The 10,635-nt window shown below is 39.3% G+C and overlaps 1 protein-coding gene and 1 non-coding gene across 5 annotated transcripts in view; one reads left to right on the forward strand and one right to left on the reverse strand.

The window, feature by feature from the left end:
* Fgd6 (FYVE, RhoGEF and PH domain containing 6) overlaps positions 1-10,635 on the reverse strand; it is a 123,567-nt gene that overhangs the window by 78,736 nt on the left and 34,196 nt on the right. The window lies entirely within an intron of this gene.
* On the forward strand, positions 1,808-1,940 carry LOC111817433. The gene has a single exon (XR_002821635.1). It is a non-coding gene; the product is annotated as a small nucleolar RNA SNORA1 (small nucleolar RNA).

Raw genomic sequence — 10,635 nt, forward strand, 5'->3', positions numbered from 1 at the left:
TGGTCCCGCCGGCGCAGGGTAGCAGGAAACTCTCCGCACACTCACCGGACCTGGGCTAGGACTGGGTCTGGGGGCTCCCGGAACTCGGCAGAAAATCAGAAATACACCTTGAAGTGGACATTTTTCTATTTTTTTCCTTTCTCTTTTTTGTTTCTTTTTTTTTTTTCACGATTGTTCTTGTTTGTATGAATGTGACCAGTTTCTTTTTTTTGTTGTTGTTGTTGTTTTGTTCTTCTTTTTATTTATTCTAGTATTCTCCTGCCTTCTTTACCAGCTTCCTAAAGTTCAAGTTTGTATGATCTTCCTTTGTCCTCCAACCTTACTTCTAATCTCTTCTCTTCTATTTTTCTATTTTCCCCCTTCTATATTTTTCCCCTGGAGGATAAAACTGCCACTTCGAGGTTTATACTTCTGTATATAATTTTCTAGTTTGTTTTAGATTTTTATGCAGAACCATAAATCTAGTTTATATGCTTAAAGGTGGCAAATTGAAAGGTATCTCAGTAAGACATTTTTTAGACTGTGTTTGATGCTATTGGGTTTTTTTGTTTTTGTTTTTGGCGGAACCGGGGATTGAACTCAGGCCCTGGCACTTGCCAGGGAAGTGTTTATTCCAATGAGCCATCTCCCCAGCCCCTATTTGGTGCTACTGTTACTGGTGATAATTCTTTAATCAGGTGTTCTTCCTAGTATACCAAGACTGAATGTACTTAAAGGTGATAAAAAAATACTATAGGCCAATGCCAAAGAACCAGGAGTTGGGCAAAGTAGATAATAACTTCTCATTCCCAATAAACTGAAGAGGTAGGATCTTGCAACAGACTCAAAACCCAAAGGCAAGCTACACCTGTAAGGTACTTCTAAGAAGTAGACATTTCCGAAGGGTTCTAAATACCACAATAAAGCTATTCACCACAGGCAACTTACAAGCAGCAAGACAGGAATTAAACTAAAAAAGAATATAATGATAATACATGAGAAGAAACTCAAACAAGATACATTCCCAGACCTACAGCTAACCAAAGGCAAATTCAGGGGTCAATGAAAACACTCTGGGGCCGGGGAGATGGCTCAGTGGAATAAGCGCTTCCCTGGCAAGCACAAGGGCCTGAGTTCAACCCCCGGTTCTGCAAAAAAAAAAAAAAAAAAAAGTAGAAAACACTCTAAAAGACACTCAACTGGACTCTGAAGTGGTAACAGCTAAAGTGACAAAGCACATAAATGAGGCTCTAGAAAAAAAAAATCAATGAGAAATGATTTCTCAGATAACTACAGAGACAGTGACCATAATGAAAGCTATGCTTAGGAAATAGAAGAGCTCAGTAAAGTTTTGGAAACCATGAACACATCACATAGGAAAGAAATGGAATCCATGACACAGATTCAAAGTTATTGAGGACATTAAAATTCCGCTGAAAGTACACACAGAAGAATGAGCCAATGTGAAGACAGAATCTCAGATCCAGAAGACAGGACTGCAATCAGCGATCATGAAAAGGAAGATTTCTTAAAAATAGCAAGGAACTATTAAAAAAAAAAAAAAATCCAGCAGCTTCTAGATTATGCAAAGAAGAGTAACATAGTATTGGAGTCAATAAAAAAGCAAGAGACTGCACAATGACATTAAAAACCTGCTCACAAGGCCCAGGGAGATAGCTCAGCAGAATAAGCACTTGCCTGGCAAGCACAGGGTCCTGAGTTCAATCCCCAGCACACACAAAAAAAACCTGCTCACAGAAATCATGACAGAAAATTTTCCAAGTGAATTAAATACAGACAAGTGAAGTATATAGAAATCAAATTAGGAAGCCTCATTCTGGACTAGAACGGGCACTGTTGATTGGTGTCCAGAATTGGTCAATGTGGCTAAAATTGAGACACAGGTCATGCTTCCATCACAGTAAATATTTACTGTGGTAACAATGAGGCCTGTAACATTTTGCCTAATACTGACTGAAAAATGCTGACTTTCAGTATTACAAATGAAAGGTTAAGGAATGATAACAGAATAGGTCATGTGCCAAAATACCAATATTATGTACAATTCAAATTCTAGGCTCCAAAAATGTATTGCTGGACAAAATTGGATATAAGACCACAGTCGTCAATGCCCATAATTCAAGTGGAGATAGAAGAATTGTGGCAAGTAGGTGCTTCTGCTGCTGAACTACATAATCAATGAAGTAGAAGACCTAGACTGCCTCACTGACGACTATTTTACAGGGCGGATGGGATGGCTGGATTAAGCTTCAATTCTTTCAAAAAGGCCTACTCTGAAGACAGCCTCATTAAAGTGACCCTAATTAAATCACATGAAATTTCTTTAAAATAAAAAAAGAAACCAAATTAGCCATAATCCAAAAAAACACACACCACAATATATAAGTCAAGATCCGAGAAATTAAATGCGCAAGCAGGATATCACAAGCTGTTAGAGAAAACAAACAAACCACCTAGAAAGGAAAGCAGCAGACTTCACAGCACAAACTGAAGTCAAGGAGAGCTTGGAGTGAAGTACTTCAGGCCTTAAAGGAAAATAACGTCCAACCTCGATTGACATTCCCCACAAAACTATCCTTTATAAAACTGAGAGAAATACTTCCATGACAAAGACACCTGAGTAAATTCATGAATTCTAAACCAGCCTCCAAAAGAGTCTGAAGAACATTTGAGAAACAGATAGCAAGATCACAACTCCATGAGCCCCAACAGAAGGAATCCACCAGGCAAAGCAAGTAATTAAACATAGAGGAAAAGGGGGGAGCCAAAAACAGAAAAATAACATGACAAAGTAAGTGAATACATATTGGTTAATCTCATCTTTTTTTTTTTTAACCAGGAATCGAACTGAGGACCTCGCGCTTGCCTAGCAGGTGCTGTAGCACTCAGCTATATCCGTAGCATACATTATCAGTTATAACCATCACTGTTAATGGTCTCAGTTCTCCAATCAAAAGAAACAGACTGGCAGAATGCATTAAGAAGCAAGATCAAACAATATGCTACATAAAATAAATACATAGAATCAGAGTCAAAGGATGGAAAACAACACTCCATGTGACAGGAACCCAGGAAAAGTCAGGGAAGGCAATTCTATTTGCAGATAAAGCAGATTTCAAGCCAAGAGTGATTAAGAGAGACAAAGAAAGTCACTACATCTACATAAAGGAAATCACCAAAGAGCAAGAGATAATAATACATATGTAGGCACCAAATACCAGTGCACCCAACTATATAAAATTCATGAATGTGAAAAATCAGATAAGCATTAAGAAAATTAGAGGACCTTAATATTCCAATGTCACAAATAGATCACCTAGACAGAAAATTAACAATGAAATATTAGAACTAAACCAAACTTTCAAACAAATGGACTTAGGAGATGTTTACAGTGTTCTACCCCACAACATCAAAATACACATTCTTCTCAACTGCACATGGAACATTCTCAAAAACAGACCACATACTAGCTCACAGACCATGCTTAAGAAAGTGCAAAGGAATTGAAGCTATCCAATGTATATTATAGTGCAATGAAACTGGAAATTGATGACAAAAGAAACCACAACAACTTCATAAACACATGAAAATTAAGCAACACTCTCCTGAACAAACAATGGGTCATATATGAAAATTAGACAGTTTCTACTATTGAAAGATAATTCCAATACACTATACCAGAATTCATGGGGCACAACGAAAGCACTCTTGTAAAGGACATTTGCAGCACTTAATTCCCATATCAGGAAAACAGAGCCAGCTAAAATAAACAACTTCTGTTTTTCTGTACTGGGAATTGAACTCAGTATCTTGTGTTTGCCAGGCAGCTATGCCAATGCGCTATCTCCCTGGCCCTAAAAAAAACAATTTAATGTTCAAATTCAAGCGTCTAGAAAAAGAAAAACTGACCAAGCTTAAAGATCATACAAGGGAAGAAACTATAAACTGATAGAATTTTTCTTTTTTTTGGTGGAAGCAGGGACTGAACTCAGACCCTTGCCATCTCCCCGGCCCCCGACAGCAGAAATTAATGCCACAGAGACTAAGAAAATGATACAAAAGATCAATAAATCCAAGAGTTAGTTCTTTGAATGATTAAATAAAGTTGACAAATTCTTAGCCAACCTTAACAAAACAAAACAAAAACAAAGGAAAGGGGCCGGGGAGATGGCTCAGTGAAATAAGTGCTTCCCTGGCCAGCAAAAGGGCCTGAGTTCAATCCACGGTTCTGCCAAAAATAAATAAAAACGAAAGGAAAGGAACCTGTATTCTTCCAGGCCAGATAGCTCAGTGGATTAAAGCACCCGCTCAGGCAGGCGCAGGGACAGGGGTTGGACCCCCAGCATGCCATGCTCACCCAACCCCTGGGACATGCTGATACAGTGACTGAGACTGGGTCTGGTGGCACAGTAGATGTTTACATCCCAAGGCTGTAATCCCAGGGCTCAGGAGGCTGAAAACCAGAAAATCACTATGAGTCTGATCTACGTAGTGAGACCCTGTAGACCCTTACTAAAATACAACAAATAAGTTAATAAAATAAAATAAATATATAAAACCCTATCAGGGCTGGTCCGGCTCAGCAGACTAAACTCTTACTTAGGTAAGTGCCCTGAGGGGTCAGGGTTCAGTCCCAGGCTCTATATGCTGTGCTGGCCCCACCCTAGGGCTTGCTGAGCCAGCAAAGGAATCCAGGGGCGTGCTGGTGCACACCTGTAATCCCAGCACCAGGGAGGCAGAAATCAGGAGGATCGCTATGAGTCTGGGATGTATAGTGAGACCCCCACACAAAAAATCAATCAATCAATCAATCAATCAATCAATCAAACCCTATCAACAAAGAAAAGTCCAGGCCCTGACAGATTCACTGCTGAAATCTACAAGAATCTTATAAAGACTTACTGCTGCTTCTTTTCAAAGTCTTTAATGAAACTGAAAGGGGAGCAATACTCCCAAATTCATTCTTGGAAGCAGGTATATTACCCTGATACCAAAATGAAAGAAGAATCCAACCAAAAAGAGAATGGTGGGCCAATCTCTTTAATGAACACAGGCACAAATAACCTCCGTAAGATACAGGCAGAGGGAATGCAGCACATTTTCAAGATGATTATACACCATGACCGAGTAGGATTCGTACTAGAGATGCATGGATTGTTCAACATACACAAATCAACAAACATAATACACCATATTAACAGAGTCAAAGACAAAAACCATAGGTTCATCTCAAGAGATGCATAAAAAGTGTTTGACAAAGTCCAACACCCATTCATGATAACTGAGAACTTTTCCTCTAAAATCAGGAATAACAGGAGCTGGGGAGATGGCTCAGTGGAATAAGTGCTTCCCTGGCAAGCACAAGGGCCTGAGTTCAATCCCCGGCTCTGCCAAAAAAAGAAAAAAAAAAAAAAAAAAAAAATCAGGAACAACAAACACTTCTACAGTAACTACTCTCATTCAATATTATTCTGGAAACATTAATCAGAGCAATTAGACAAGAAAAAAATAAAAATAATAAGCATAGGAAAGCAAGAAGATAATTATCATTATTTGCAGATGAAATGATACTCTACATAGAAGACCCCAAAAAATTCTACCAAAACACTTCCAGATTCACAAGTAGCTACCAAAATTTGGTACTACCAAAATTCATTACTACCAAATGCGGTAGTGTAGCTAAATAAGAGTTAACAATCAAAATTCAGCCTTCTTGTACATGAATAACAAACTCACTGAGAGGAGAAATTAGGGAAACTACACCTTTCAAAAGAGCATCAAAAAAAACAAAAACAAAAAACTGAAATACCTAATCTAATGAAAGAAATAAAAGACCTCAACATTGAAAACTACAGTACTCTGAAAAATGAGATTGAAGAGGATATCAGAAAATGCAAAGATATCCCCTGATCTTGCGTAGAAGAAACCAATATAGTGAAAATGACCATACTCCAAACATTCTTATATAAATTTCATACAATCCTGATCAAAATTTCAACAAAAATCACAAAATTAGAGAATACAATCCTAAAATTCATTTGAAATCAGAAGAGACCTGGAATAGCAAAGAAAATCCTAAGCAACAAAGGCAAGGAATCCTTGGCTTGAAATTATACTACAAAGCTACTGTAATAAAAACAGCATGGCACTGTTTAAAAAAAAAAAAAAAGACCCAATGATCAATAGAACAAATTAGAAGATGCAGAAATAATGCCAGACATAATTAGCCACTTTATCTTGACAAAGGAGCCAAATATGTTCCCTGGAAGAAAGATAGCCTCTTTAATAAATGGTTCTGGGAAAATTGGCTTTCTACATGCCTGAGAGTAAAACTAGACTCATCTTTCACCATGCATTAAACTAAAATTGAAATGAATCAAAGATCTAAATATTAAAATAGAGACACTAAATCAGCTGGCAGGATAGGTAGAACTCTTTTTAGACACTGCTGTAGGCAAAGGCTTCCTGAACAAAACGCCAATGGCACGGGAACTGTCACAAAGAATCAACAACAGGGATCTCATCTTATTAAAAAGCTTTTGTACAACAAGAGAAACTACCAACAGAGAGAAGAGACAACCCACAGTGTAGGGAAAAAAATTTTGCCATATATAAAGAACTCAAAAAAGTCAGACCCCCTAAATGGGCATCTGAAATGAACAGACATTCTCAGAGGAAGAAGTAGAAACAACTACTAACTAAATGAAAAAATATTTAACAGAATTAACTGGTAATTCAAGAGATGCAAATTAAAATAATGCTGAGATTCCATCTCACTCTACAAAGAATGGCTGTCAACTAGTAACAAAAGCTGGTGGGTCAGTGAGGAAAAAGGAACACTTCTCCACTGCTGGTGGGAGTATAGACTGGTGCAACCACTGTGGAAATCAGTAGGAGTTTCCTGAAAAAACTAGGGCCAAAGGTTCCATTCCATCCAGCTATTCCCCTCCTTCATATTTTCCCAAGAGATTTAAAGGCATCATACCACAGCAATATATGCACCCATGTCTATAGCAGCATAGTTTATAATACCTGATCTTGGAAAAAACCTAAACATCTATCAACCAATGAATAGATAAAGATGTGGGGTGTGTGTGTGTGTGTGTGTGTGTGTGTGTGTGTGTGTGTATGTTTTACACTGGAGTGTTACTCTGCCACAATCTTGAGACTTTTCTAAGTAAATGGATGCACCTTGAGAACATACTCTTTAGTGAAATAAATCTATGTGTATATACTGTAGTTTCTCTGGTGTGAGGAACCAAAAGTGTAATTAAGGACCAAAATGTATAACAGATCTTGTGAAATAGAAAGAAAATATTCAAATGAGAAGGGGAACTAGGAAGGAGCAAGGGGGAAAAGAAAGGAAGGAAAAGCAAAAAATGAGAGAAGGAAAAATGGAAACAGAACTTTTGTAAATAGGAAGGGGAAAATAGAAGAAAGGGCAGGAGAAGGGGAGAAAATCAAGATATCTCCTGTACAGGTACAAATGCCCTATGATAAATATGAACATATCTAAAATATACCAATAAACTTCATTAAAAAAGAGATACCTTCTTTTAAGTATTTATTTTATTTTTTGTGATATACTCCAGCCACTCAAACAATAATAGAATTATCAACCTTGCTACACAAAGAGAAATCATTGGTTGAAGAGAACTTTTGAAAGGCAAAACATAATTTCCTTGGGGAAAAAAAAAAGTTCCTTTTATGCCTCCTAGAATACAGTGACTGCGCAGGAAGTGCCTATTAACTAGAAATTAATATTTCAAACATTTAAAGGGACAATGTAATCTAGCAAGTCCCTTTCATCTGGTCTGTTTGCAAATTCTTAAGCATATCTCACCTGCTTCTTTTTTTAGTTAATATTTTAAGGGGTCTTACAAATTTCACCTAGGGCTTTACATGCACTGGCACAGGCTCTGCCACCAAGCTACACACTCCTAGCCCTTTCCATTTGTTGAAACAGAGTTCTGCTAAGTCACCCAGCCTGACGTTGAACATTCAACCCTCCTGCCTCAGACTGTGCCCCTCTGCCTGGCTGGCAGCCTTACTTTTTTTTTTTGGGGGGGGGTTGTTTTGGTTTGGTTGTTTAAAGCTACTAGGTAGGGACTGAACACAGGGTCTACACGCTGAGCTACATCCTTGCCCCTTAGTAAACTTTTAAAATTTTGAGGCAGGGTTTCCCTAACTTGTTGAATTGCCCAGACTAGCTGTGAACTTGTAATCTTCCTGCCTTGGGTTCCCAGAATGCTACTATGCTTTACCTGGCTTCTGAATAGCTAAGACACAGTGTTTTCTGCGTCACACAGTGAAATAAAACTGAAAGTCTTCTGAACATTCCCACATACTTTCCATGTGGACACTGACTTAGATCACTCTGGGGCTGACCACCTCAGCCATACTCATCTGCCGTATGGAGATAACAGAGCAAAGATGCTAAAATTATATGGAGATACCATGTTCAAATAATTACACGCTCACTCACCCTATAAGGACACGTTTTCTACAGTTGAATCCTTCCCATCATTTTCCCATAAACATAAAAATTTCACCAAGGCCTTCATGATGACATCTTGATAAATTTATGCTAGCTTCAAAGTACCTATACATTACCCCAAATTTTTTACTTTTAGTCTTATTATTTCTAAGACCCAGGTACATTTTTATTTAAAAACAGTGTCTTCAAACATAATTTTTTTTTTTTTTTTTTTTTTTTTTTTGAGACAAGGCCTCTATGTAGTTCAAGGTAGCCTTAAACTCACAGTAACCTCCTGCCTCGTTCCCAAGGAGTATGCCACCACCCCTGACTAGTTTATCTTCTAGTGGTAGAACTATGTTTGGATTTTCTGAATAGCATATGAAGATACCTTAAAATCGGCAGTATGTAAAAAACTCTTAGGCTGAGGATCCCCAAGTTCACGGTCATCTTTGGAAATTTAGTGTGAAACCCCATCTGAAAAAATAAACACGGGAGGAGGAGATAGCTCAGCCACATAAGTGTCTGCCTAGCAAGCACAAGGTTTTGAGTTTGATACTTGGTACCAAAATAAATAAACATAAAAAGGGATGGGTATACAGCTCAGTGGTAGAGTCTGGTCTGCATTCAATCCCTAGTGAGAGAGAGACAGACAGACAGACAGACAGACAGACAGACAGACAGAGACATAGAGAGAGAGAGACAGACAGCTAAGACAGACAGAGACAGAGATTGTTAAAACTGCTGTTGGCTTGCATGAGACTTTAAAGCTGTGCCTCCTTTCTGGAAGGAGGAACAGAGGATCAGGTGAACAGAACGCCTCCTGCTTCAACATCCCCAGGATGGAAAGGTACTTCATAGCAGTGCATGTGAGGCCTTTCCTCTCCATCTCCCTTCTCCAAGGGAGCTTTTCTCCAGCAAACAGCAGTAATTCTTCCAATCAACATAATTGCTCTGCAGAATTAGCAGATGTTTCCTGTGCATTCATAGAAGCCTGGTCACTGGGACTCTGGTTTACTCAAAATGCAGCTGGGTTCTGACCTCACACAAGTAAAAGCAGTGTTCAACCAGAACACTGTTTGCCCAGATGCAGCCCTCCCCCCGACGTGTGCAGGCATCACTGGGCCAAGGACGCGAAGGTCTATATAATCATGCACAATATTTATTCTTATATCTGGCGGAGGGGGGAAGTGGGTGGGCACAATGTCACAACAGGACGATGACGTCTTAGCACTGTAGGAGAACTAAAGACCCAAGCCGACAAGATGGGGCACACCTGTGATCCCAGCTACTGGAGAAGGTGAGGCAGAGGACTGCAAGTCTGAAGCCAGTCTGGGGAGCTTAGCAAGTCTCCGTCTCAAAATAAAGGATTAGCCAGTCACAGTGGCACATACCTGTAATCCCAGCACTCAAAAGGCAAGAGGATCACTTCAGGTTTGAGGCCAGCCTGACCTATCTATACAGTGAATTCAAGGCCAGCCTGAAGTACAGAGTGAGAGTGTCTCAAAAGCAAAATCGGAGGTGGGGGTGGGGTCTGTAGATCACTGACGGAACATGAAGTGTCCAGGAGACAGTGCGCTGCATGCGCTCGGTGCACAGTACAATCAGCAGAGTCTATGAATCTCTACTTCTGTCACACGGTGAGCATCACGGCAACATGCTAGGGCAGGAGGTAAGAATGCGAAGGTACACACGCTCACAGGATCGTTCCTTTTTTTCAGTAAGCATTTACTAAGTGCCTACTATGTGCAAGGCACTGTTCCCAGGCACTAGAGTAAGCACTAGAATAAACAATTCAGTGGTTCCCACTGGTGGAGACTGAGTCCTAGGGGAGAGGCTGGCGTGAAGAGATGTCACACTGACAGGTAGAGCAAGTGTGAGGAAAACAGAACCAATGAATGGATGGATGGCAACAGGGAAGAAGTGGAGACGTTTCTGCTATTTTTCCCACACTGGAAGGGGAGACTGTTACAAAAGGTGAAGAGGTCTTTACTGGACTCTGTCAGAATATTTTGCTGAGTTAACATACCTATAATATTCATATAACAGAACTTAACAAAAAAGGGGGATACAGATGAATGTCCATTTTGTATCTGTGTATTCAAAATGGTTAGGATAGATATATAGTTACATTCTCTTAATGAATAGAGGGATTTGTT

This window comes from Octodon degus, unplaced genomic scaffold (genome assembly GCF_000260255.1).
Source record: "Octodon degus isolate 3935 unplaced genomic scaffold, OctDeg1.0 scaffold00004, whole genome shotgun sequence".
Lineage (NCBI taxonomy): Eukaryota > Metazoa > Chordata > Mammalia > Rodentia > Octodontidae > Octodon > Octodon degus.